This window comes from Nilaparvata lugens, chromosome 4 (genome assembly GCF_014356525.2).
Source record: "Nilaparvata lugens isolate BPH chromosome 4, ASM1435652v1, whole genome shotgun sequence".
NCBI lineage: Eukaryota > Metazoa > Arthropoda > Insecta > Hemiptera > Delphacidae > Nilaparvata > Nilaparvata lugens.
The window spans coordinates 70,220,476-70,228,848 of NC_052507.1; the positions used below are offsets into that span (position 1 = coordinate 70,220,476).

Genomic DNA, 8,373 nt, shown 5'->3' on the forward strand with positions numbered 1-8,373 from the left:
CAATTCACAAAATTCACGAGGAATAAGTTTTATCCTTTTACTTTTTGAACTAGTGAAATCAAGGACAAAATCTTTGGGTTTTCTTTTTCTTTTTGAGTGAACTCAAATTTATTGCAATAAATGTTGAACGATGTTCCTAATACAGTCTGCAGCTTAACGTTTATGGAATTGTACTGCACAGTCTTCTATTTTTCATTTTCATTTTGTATTCTATTTTTGTATTCACATGGTTCTCCTATCGTCTCCTGTCACGAACAACATTGATCCGATTTTAGTTTTCATAGATGTTAATATCATAACTATGAATACGAGAGTTGACATGTCTGTCTGTTGAAGTGAGCATGATTTTGTCAAGAACTTCATCATCCGTACTATTTCACAACATTGATATTGAATATCCAACATGATCTGTTTGTTAGAATAATGTATGAAGGAAAATTGAGAGTTAGTTTTCTTTCCAGATGACTTATATTATTTCCAGTGCAAGTTGGAGCTACAAGAAGGTATAATTACAATAGATATATTAAATCTATTCATGAATAGGTATCCTCAATTTATCATGAACTTAGCAATCGAATGATTATATCATATGATAAGTTATGGAATTTTAAATAATGGTCAATGATTTTGTACAAGGATAACCTTACGCTCGGATAATCTACATGAATCTTTTATATCCTATTCCTTGGCGTGTATTTACTCTTCCATCTTGAAATCCAAGTACCTGATTTCTATATTCCCTCATAACTGTAGAAAACTTGACCATGTTTAATTTTCTGAATCTCTATACTATATTGAACTTTCACATGATATCAGTATACATTATTGAATCTTTGATTCTGTAGGTCTTCTAAACATCTTAACACAATCCAATGATAATTGGATTTAATAATTGAAAATATCATTGAAATACGAATATTATTGTTGACGAGCAATCGTATTTAAATTCTATGTTCCAGATACTGTTCTAATACCGTCACATAGGTTTATTTTAATTTTCTATTATTTTTGCCGTACAAACCCACAAATCACAACAATATCATAAATGACCAATAAAACCCCGACGCACTTATCAATTCAATTGGAATTACCCTGAAGCTTTCATCTCCATATTGCCAAGGGAAAATATCTTTTCGGAAATTGCATTACCGGTTTTCAGTTTTCAAAACTGTTTGGCACCATGAAGTTAAAGCTTTGATAGTTTTTCCAATATTGAAAAATTGTAATAACGTGAGACAGCAACAACAAAGGTTCGTTTTTATGGTCGAGAAAGCAATTAACAGATTAATAATTGTACGCTTCGTAGCATCTCAAATTATGGAGCCACTATTTTTGGACATTGTGTGGAATTTGGACGAAAAATTGAAATTTGTTGAACAGAGGTTTTGTAGCATTCCACAAACAGACAAATCATCAACAGCGTTTGTCTCTATAAACAGACCAATAATCATCAACAGCGTTTGGCTCTATGATTCGGGCAATTTGTGAAAAAGCTTTCATTTTTATTGAGTTTAGTGATGTCATTATTATTGAATCCTTTATTGCTGTTCCTTTATTGAATTATATCTGACCTCCACAAAAAATTGTATCTACAGATGTAACTTACGAGAACTTTCATAATTAACTGATACTGGGGCCATCCAGAAATGTGTTGAAAATGCTTTGTAGATTGAAAAAACTAGATGAACAGATTAACTCACTTGATTACTCCTAGACTAATGACACAGAGAAACAAAATATCATTCACTTTGTGCAAATTCCTCTCACTGTGTGTTAATGATTTATTTGTGAATAAGTCGAAGAGGTAATTTATTTATTTATTCAATCATTCAGAATTACACAACTTACAGAAAAGTAGCACAGGCTTATAAGCCCAAAACGGTTCCAATTCTAATTTATACAACAGTCTAAGTGTAGCTAGGTTATGTGTCACTGAACATTCTTCAATGATAGTATTGATAACGAACACTGATAATATTGTTGAATTTGACACCATCATCCTCCATTATTTGAAAGGCAAGCCAACATTTTTGTACTATTTGTAGATATTGTACACTGACAATACCGTGAGATAAATTCTAATTCCGATGTCCTATAGTGGTGTATTTTGTTATTCAATGAAAGATTTTAGACTCCTCCTCTTTCTCTTCCTTTTTTGAAAGACTGGATGTTCGTAATTCTATTAGAACAAATGAAGTTCAACTCACCTTCAGATGTAATTTGTGATTCGTAATGAGCCTCGAATGGGATTCTCTGTTCCACTGTTACCTCCATTTTGATTGCTGAAATGTAAAATTTTGGATAACGATGAAAGTGATGTAGGCTAAATGTAACACAGAATGTATGTGTTGAGTCTATTTGATATTTATCCATATCTATTGAGGACTTTTATCTACTAGTCAAAAGAAATGCTGCTCGAAAAGTAAATGACTTCGAAGCTGGAGAATGGACCTTTAAAAGCATACAACATTTCTCATACCTGGGTGTTGACGTGAATAGTGCCAATAAAGTGAGTGACGAGATAAGACGGAGATTGATAGCTGGAAATCGTGCCTACTTTGCGAATAGAGCAATCAAGCTCAAAATTTACAAGAAACTGGTAAGACATTTACCGTATTACATACGGTTCAGAAACCTGGAATTTAACTGCAGTTGATGCCACCAAACTGAGAGTTTTCGAAAGGAAGATTATCAGGCGCATATATGAAGGCATCAATGACAATGGAGTTTGGAGGAGACGGTCAAATGACGAAATAAATGAAATTCTAAGGGGTGAGGATGTGGTACGATTCATCAAATCACAAAGATTGCGCTGGGCTGGTCATGTTGAGAGAATGGCGGACCAACGAATGCCAAAAGCAATATTTATAAGGCCCGGATGGAGGGTTAAAGACGACAAGGGAGGCCACGCAATCGATGGAGTGGAGGATGATCTCCGGAGAATGGAGACGAAAGGTATGTGACCGTGATGTGTGGAGGGCTCTAGTGCGAGAGGCTAAAGCTTACATCGAGCTGTAATGCCAGAAGAAGAATTTCATTCAGTTTCCGGGGTATAACAGGACAAAACAATAAAATAAGGGAATATGAATATTTCTATTATTAGAAGTTAGTGCTTGTGATAAAACTGATTACAGTACCTATTATTTCTATTGAGCTATACTGTAATCAACTTTGAATACTTTGATTATTAGTCTTCACCATGTAAAATTGATATAGAAAATAGAAAAAGTGGATGAACACTGATCTATACCAACTTTGCCAAATAAATCATCTCTCAAGAAAAAATCATATCAATAACGCTTATCTCAATAGTAAAATACATCCCCATACAGGAATAGTATTGTATGAAAGTTGTCAGTCACAATTACTTCGTGTAGTACTAGATGCTTCTTATCCATGATAACTCAGTATAATTACCATTGAATACGATCCAAATCTCTTACTCTCGTTACAAAAAATCAATGATAATTGATGGAAATTTGTGGAATCCTGGTCTACAGTATATTACAAAAATGAAAAGGAAAATTAATGGAGAATTGAAATCATGGTCCACATCATATTATTAAAATAATGTGTATCTGAGAGGTAGAAGATTGTGAGGAGTGAGAGAAACGTCTCAATTTTATTGCAGTGATAATCAAACCTTAATTATCATGAAACCAAATATTTTCTCCAATGAAACTATTTTTACCAAAAAGTAAATATAAATGTTGAAGACATTTCACCATACAAGAAGCTTTCTATCTCATAAACCATATTCAATCACAAATACATCGGGATAATCGTTTTTATACACGTTTCTTTTGAAAACCAAAAGTCTATGTCTTCAAATGTTGAAGACATTTGACCATACAAGAAGCTTTTTATCTCATAAACCATATTTAATCACAAATACATCGAGGGAAAATCGTTCTTATTCACTTTTCTTCTGAAAACCAAAAGTTTATTCAAATGTTGAGACATTCAACCACACAAAAAGCATTCTATCCCAAAAACTATATTCAAATAACCTAAATACATCGAGGGAAAACTGTTTTTATTGGATTTTCTTCCGAAAACCAAGAGTGTATTCAAATGTTGAATCCTCTTGACCACACCACAAGCATACTATCTCATGAACTGTACCATACATTCCCTTTGAACACTATTATTGAGCTCTCAAAATTGTGGCTAGAGTGCTCAAACTCTGGTCGGTGGTGTATTTGTAAATGAGATCTAGTCGTCTCATAGAGACTCTATCTCATTAAATGGGAATTAAGCTTGTTCGCGACTCGAATGCTTGCTAGTGGGAGATGAGACAGAGAAGGAGTGCTTGCTAGTTTATGTATGTGAAACAGAGAGAGAAAAGCATCTGCAAAGCATCTCCTTTAGGAGCTGTCAAAGAACTGCTGATAGTATTAGGACTCAGGTTAATTACGACTATATGAATACACGACTATCTTCTTAGTGAGTTAGTGGGCAATGATATAGTTTCCCTTCATAGTTTTGATTGGTTTACTTGGTTTGAATCAGAAAATTTTCTTTTGATTCCCTTGGAGTCATACGAGTTTAATGAATGCTCAATAAAGATTTTTGGGGTTGAGTTATGCTCGAACCCTTGAAAATCTTTCAATAACATCATATGTAATCAAAATTTGAATTGCATTCCATCCACATTCTGTTAAATAACTCTATACTTTTATTACGAAACAATTAGATAATTAGCTTTGCTTTATTGTCATTTAGTGTTGATATTGTGTAGCAGCCAGCATATCGATACCAGGATAGAGAAATCTAATACAATCCAATCAATTTTCCTGTGCTACAATATTGTACAACATGACTTATTTCTGTTTAAAGAGGTGGTCAGAACAAATTTCAGAGTGAGAGTTTTCCTGGATGAAATATTCCTTATTCCAATAATCATACAATTTTTCCACGCCATTCTCAGTGTTATCATTGAATACACCCGTTAACAGTCTATATCTCTCATGAAGAAAGATCTATAATATTAATAAAGGAAAGATCTGGCTTTTATAGCCTACGACGTACGGTATTAGAGATTCACGAATGACGCTCGTTTGAACTACTGGACTGATTATAGGCCAATTTTGAATTCTTCAAGATTTCAGTAGGTCAAGTTTTCAGTTTGTCAAGTTTTTATTGGGCCCTTGAGGAGCAAGCGTTACCTGCTAGTACTCAATAGAATTCAATAATTCAGACTTTGAGAGGAATCAAATTATTGTTTGAAATTTGAAATATTTTTTTAATTGTAAGGAATTGACGTTTTTATCACTACATTAATTTGCTCGTCAAATAAGTTTGTGAATTGTCAGAGCTGATTCCCGAAGTTTCAATGATTCTGTAACACTCGCATCGCCAAAATCGTATCACAATTTGGAATGAATGCAAATAGGCATCTCTTATGATTCAAGTTATGAGAGTAAGAGGACTATAATCTACTAGCCGTCAGGCTCGCTTCGCTCGCCATATCCATCTAGCCAGGGGGCTCAACCCCCTGGACCCACGACTGGATCGTCCAAAAATTAGATCAGCGAGGTCGCTTCGCTCGCCTGAATTTTTCATTTGAGCATGCTTCATTCCATCAGAAAGTCAAAGTACTGAGAAAACGCAGAAAAGCTGAGAAAAACGCTGATTTTGGTCGTATCTTTGATTAAATATTAAAGTCATCTCATCACAAAATTTTTAGACCCTAGCTAAACCTCTGTACTAAATTTGAACATTTTCTGTCTATTACTTGATGAAAGAACTGAGAAAACGCAAAAAAAACGCAGATTTTGGGCGTATCTTTGGCGTTATTTCAAATTCTTCTAACACAGCATTATTACACCCTAGCTCAGCTACTGTACTAAATTTGAACAATTTTTATTCATTTGTTCTTGATAAATCTGAGAAAAAGCAAAAAAAAAACGCTGAAAAAACGCTAATTTTGGGCGTATCTTCAACGTTATTGCAAATTCCTTCTAACACAACATTATTACACCCTAGCTGAGCTTCTGTACTAAATTTTAACATTTTCTGTTCATTTGTTCTCGATAAAGCTAAGAAAACACTGGAGAACGCAGATTTTGGGCGTATCTTTGGTAATTTTTCCAATCCGTTCTTAGTGCGCCTCTAAAGGGCCAACTGAACATACCTACCAGATTTGAACGTTTCTGGCTCGGTAGATTTTTAGTTCCGCGAGTGTGTGAGTGAGTGAGTCCGTCAGTCAGTGAGTGAGTGCCATTTCGCTTTTATATATCCATATAGATTTCTACCAGATTAACTCAAAAATTCATAATATCATAGTTATTAGTGTAATGAAACAGGGAAAGTAATCTTGATATTAAAAGAACAGACTGTCAAGTAATAACATTGACCTTCTGACATGGTTACTGACAATAATTGACAGACACATTTCCAATCAGAAGAATGTTAATTCAATTCATTCCCTCAATTGACACCAATTTTTCAACACTGTTTTCAATGGATTATTCATATGATTCTGTGACTTCAATAATATGAATTTACATATTTCCATTGAAATTACCTGTGGAATTGTTGGTGTGGAATTGAACTCGTGATGAAGGGTCATTGTTTTTAGTCAACTTAGTAAAAGCTAAGTACTCTTATGTCAGGATACTCTCATTATCGAATACTAATATAAGGAAATCTATTCCACAAAAATCTCTCAGAAATTAGAGTGATTTCTCAAAATGAGAGTGATGATGTCAGTCTCGAATTATATTTTATTTTATATGAAATATTTTCAAAGAAAAGCTCTTTTATTGTTCCAATCAGATCGAATCAAACCAGTACAGAGTTTACCAACTTGTCAAAGAGAAGCTACTAAAAAATGAAAAATTATCAATAATATTTTTAAATTTACACGCATTATTGGAGCTTTTAACTTGTATGAATTAATATTAATGAATTTACACGCATTATTGGAGTTTTTAACTAGTATGAATTAATTGATGAATTTGAAAGTTCAATAGAAATTTTCTCAGATTTATGAGTTTTTAAAGGTGTGTTTAGTTTTTAACTAGTATGAATTAATTATTGATGTATTTGAAAATTAAATAGAAATTTTCTCAGATTCATGAGTTTTGAAAGGTATGCTATTTTGTTTGTATCTTGTTTTCAGTTTTTTCCTAAAATTCAATAGTACTTATATTAGTTAAGCTATTTTATTTTCATTTTAATGTATTGTTTTCCAAATTGAATGCTCAATGTGCGTTATGAGGGCATTAATAGGATTCAGTTCCTGGTGCCCTCAAATATGTAAATTTTCAAATAGATAAATGTCTATCATGAGATCGATAATTAATACTCACTGTGAAATATTCGGATCTGCTATAGTTTTATTTGAAGTATCTCTGAAAAGTGTTTGCAGACCGAAGTCCTAATCCCTGAGATGGAGAGGTAGGTTCCAACGTCGCCGATTACATAACCGTAGCAAAGTCGCTCTCCAAATGTCCCGTTCTAACAGAGTGTCATTTGTCGATAGTTATCAAATTAATTATTCAATTTTTTGAACGACCGTGTCGTAGTGTGGCAATTTGAACGCTTTGTTCGATTGTATTGTTTCTGTGACATTGGTTGTCGAATGAGAGGTTGCCAAATTTCACCCCTCCAAAAGCTATATGATGGAACAAAAATATTCGATTATTGTACAAGTTTGGTAAAGAATTTATCTGGAAATATGCAACTGGTCTCTCTAGGATTGATGGAGAGTGAGATTTTTCTTGAAATTTATTGATGTTTTCATTCTAAATACATTCATTTCTAGTGGATAGAGTGCTTGCGTAGCAGCATAGAGATCCCGGGTTCAAACCTTCTCAATACCAAAAGTTTTTTAACCAGATCACTCCCGTGTTATCGGATGGGCACGTTAAACTGTCGGTCTTGGCTGAAGTATGACAGTCGTAAGGCCCATTGACGGCTTAAATTATATATACAGGCGGTGAGACCTTCCCGCAGACTCCCCACCAACAATAGCCATACGAATTTCCTTTTTTTTCATCATCTTATAGGTATTTGGATTGTCAGAGCTGCTCTCCGAAGTTTCAATGATTCTAGCTTTTAACAGTTAGTATTGCTCTTCAATGTTTCTTTCCATCACGAACTGATTGTTAATAATCATTTTTAAACACTTAAATTACGACATAGCATTCTGATTTTTTTTTATAAAAGCTAACAGTGTTGAGAAAGGGCCTAGTGTCCGAAAGCGCTCCAGAAACGTAAGTAGAAGCTAATAACTTTTATTCAGAAAAATCAGACTGTTATGTCGTGATTTAAGTGTTCAAAAGTCAGTATTGATTGAATTAAAAACATTGATTCAAGAATAATGCTGAAAGTTTTAAGTGATTCTTACTTTACCAACTGCATCAC

General features: G+C 33.7%; 1 protein-coding gene across 1 annotated transcript in view; it reads right to left on the minus strand.

The window, feature by feature from the left end:
• Nucleotides 1–8,373, minus strand: part of LOC111049693 (hemicentin-1-like) — a 440,149-nt gene that overhangs the window by 179,449 nt on the left and 252,327 nt on the right. The window lies entirely within an intron of this gene.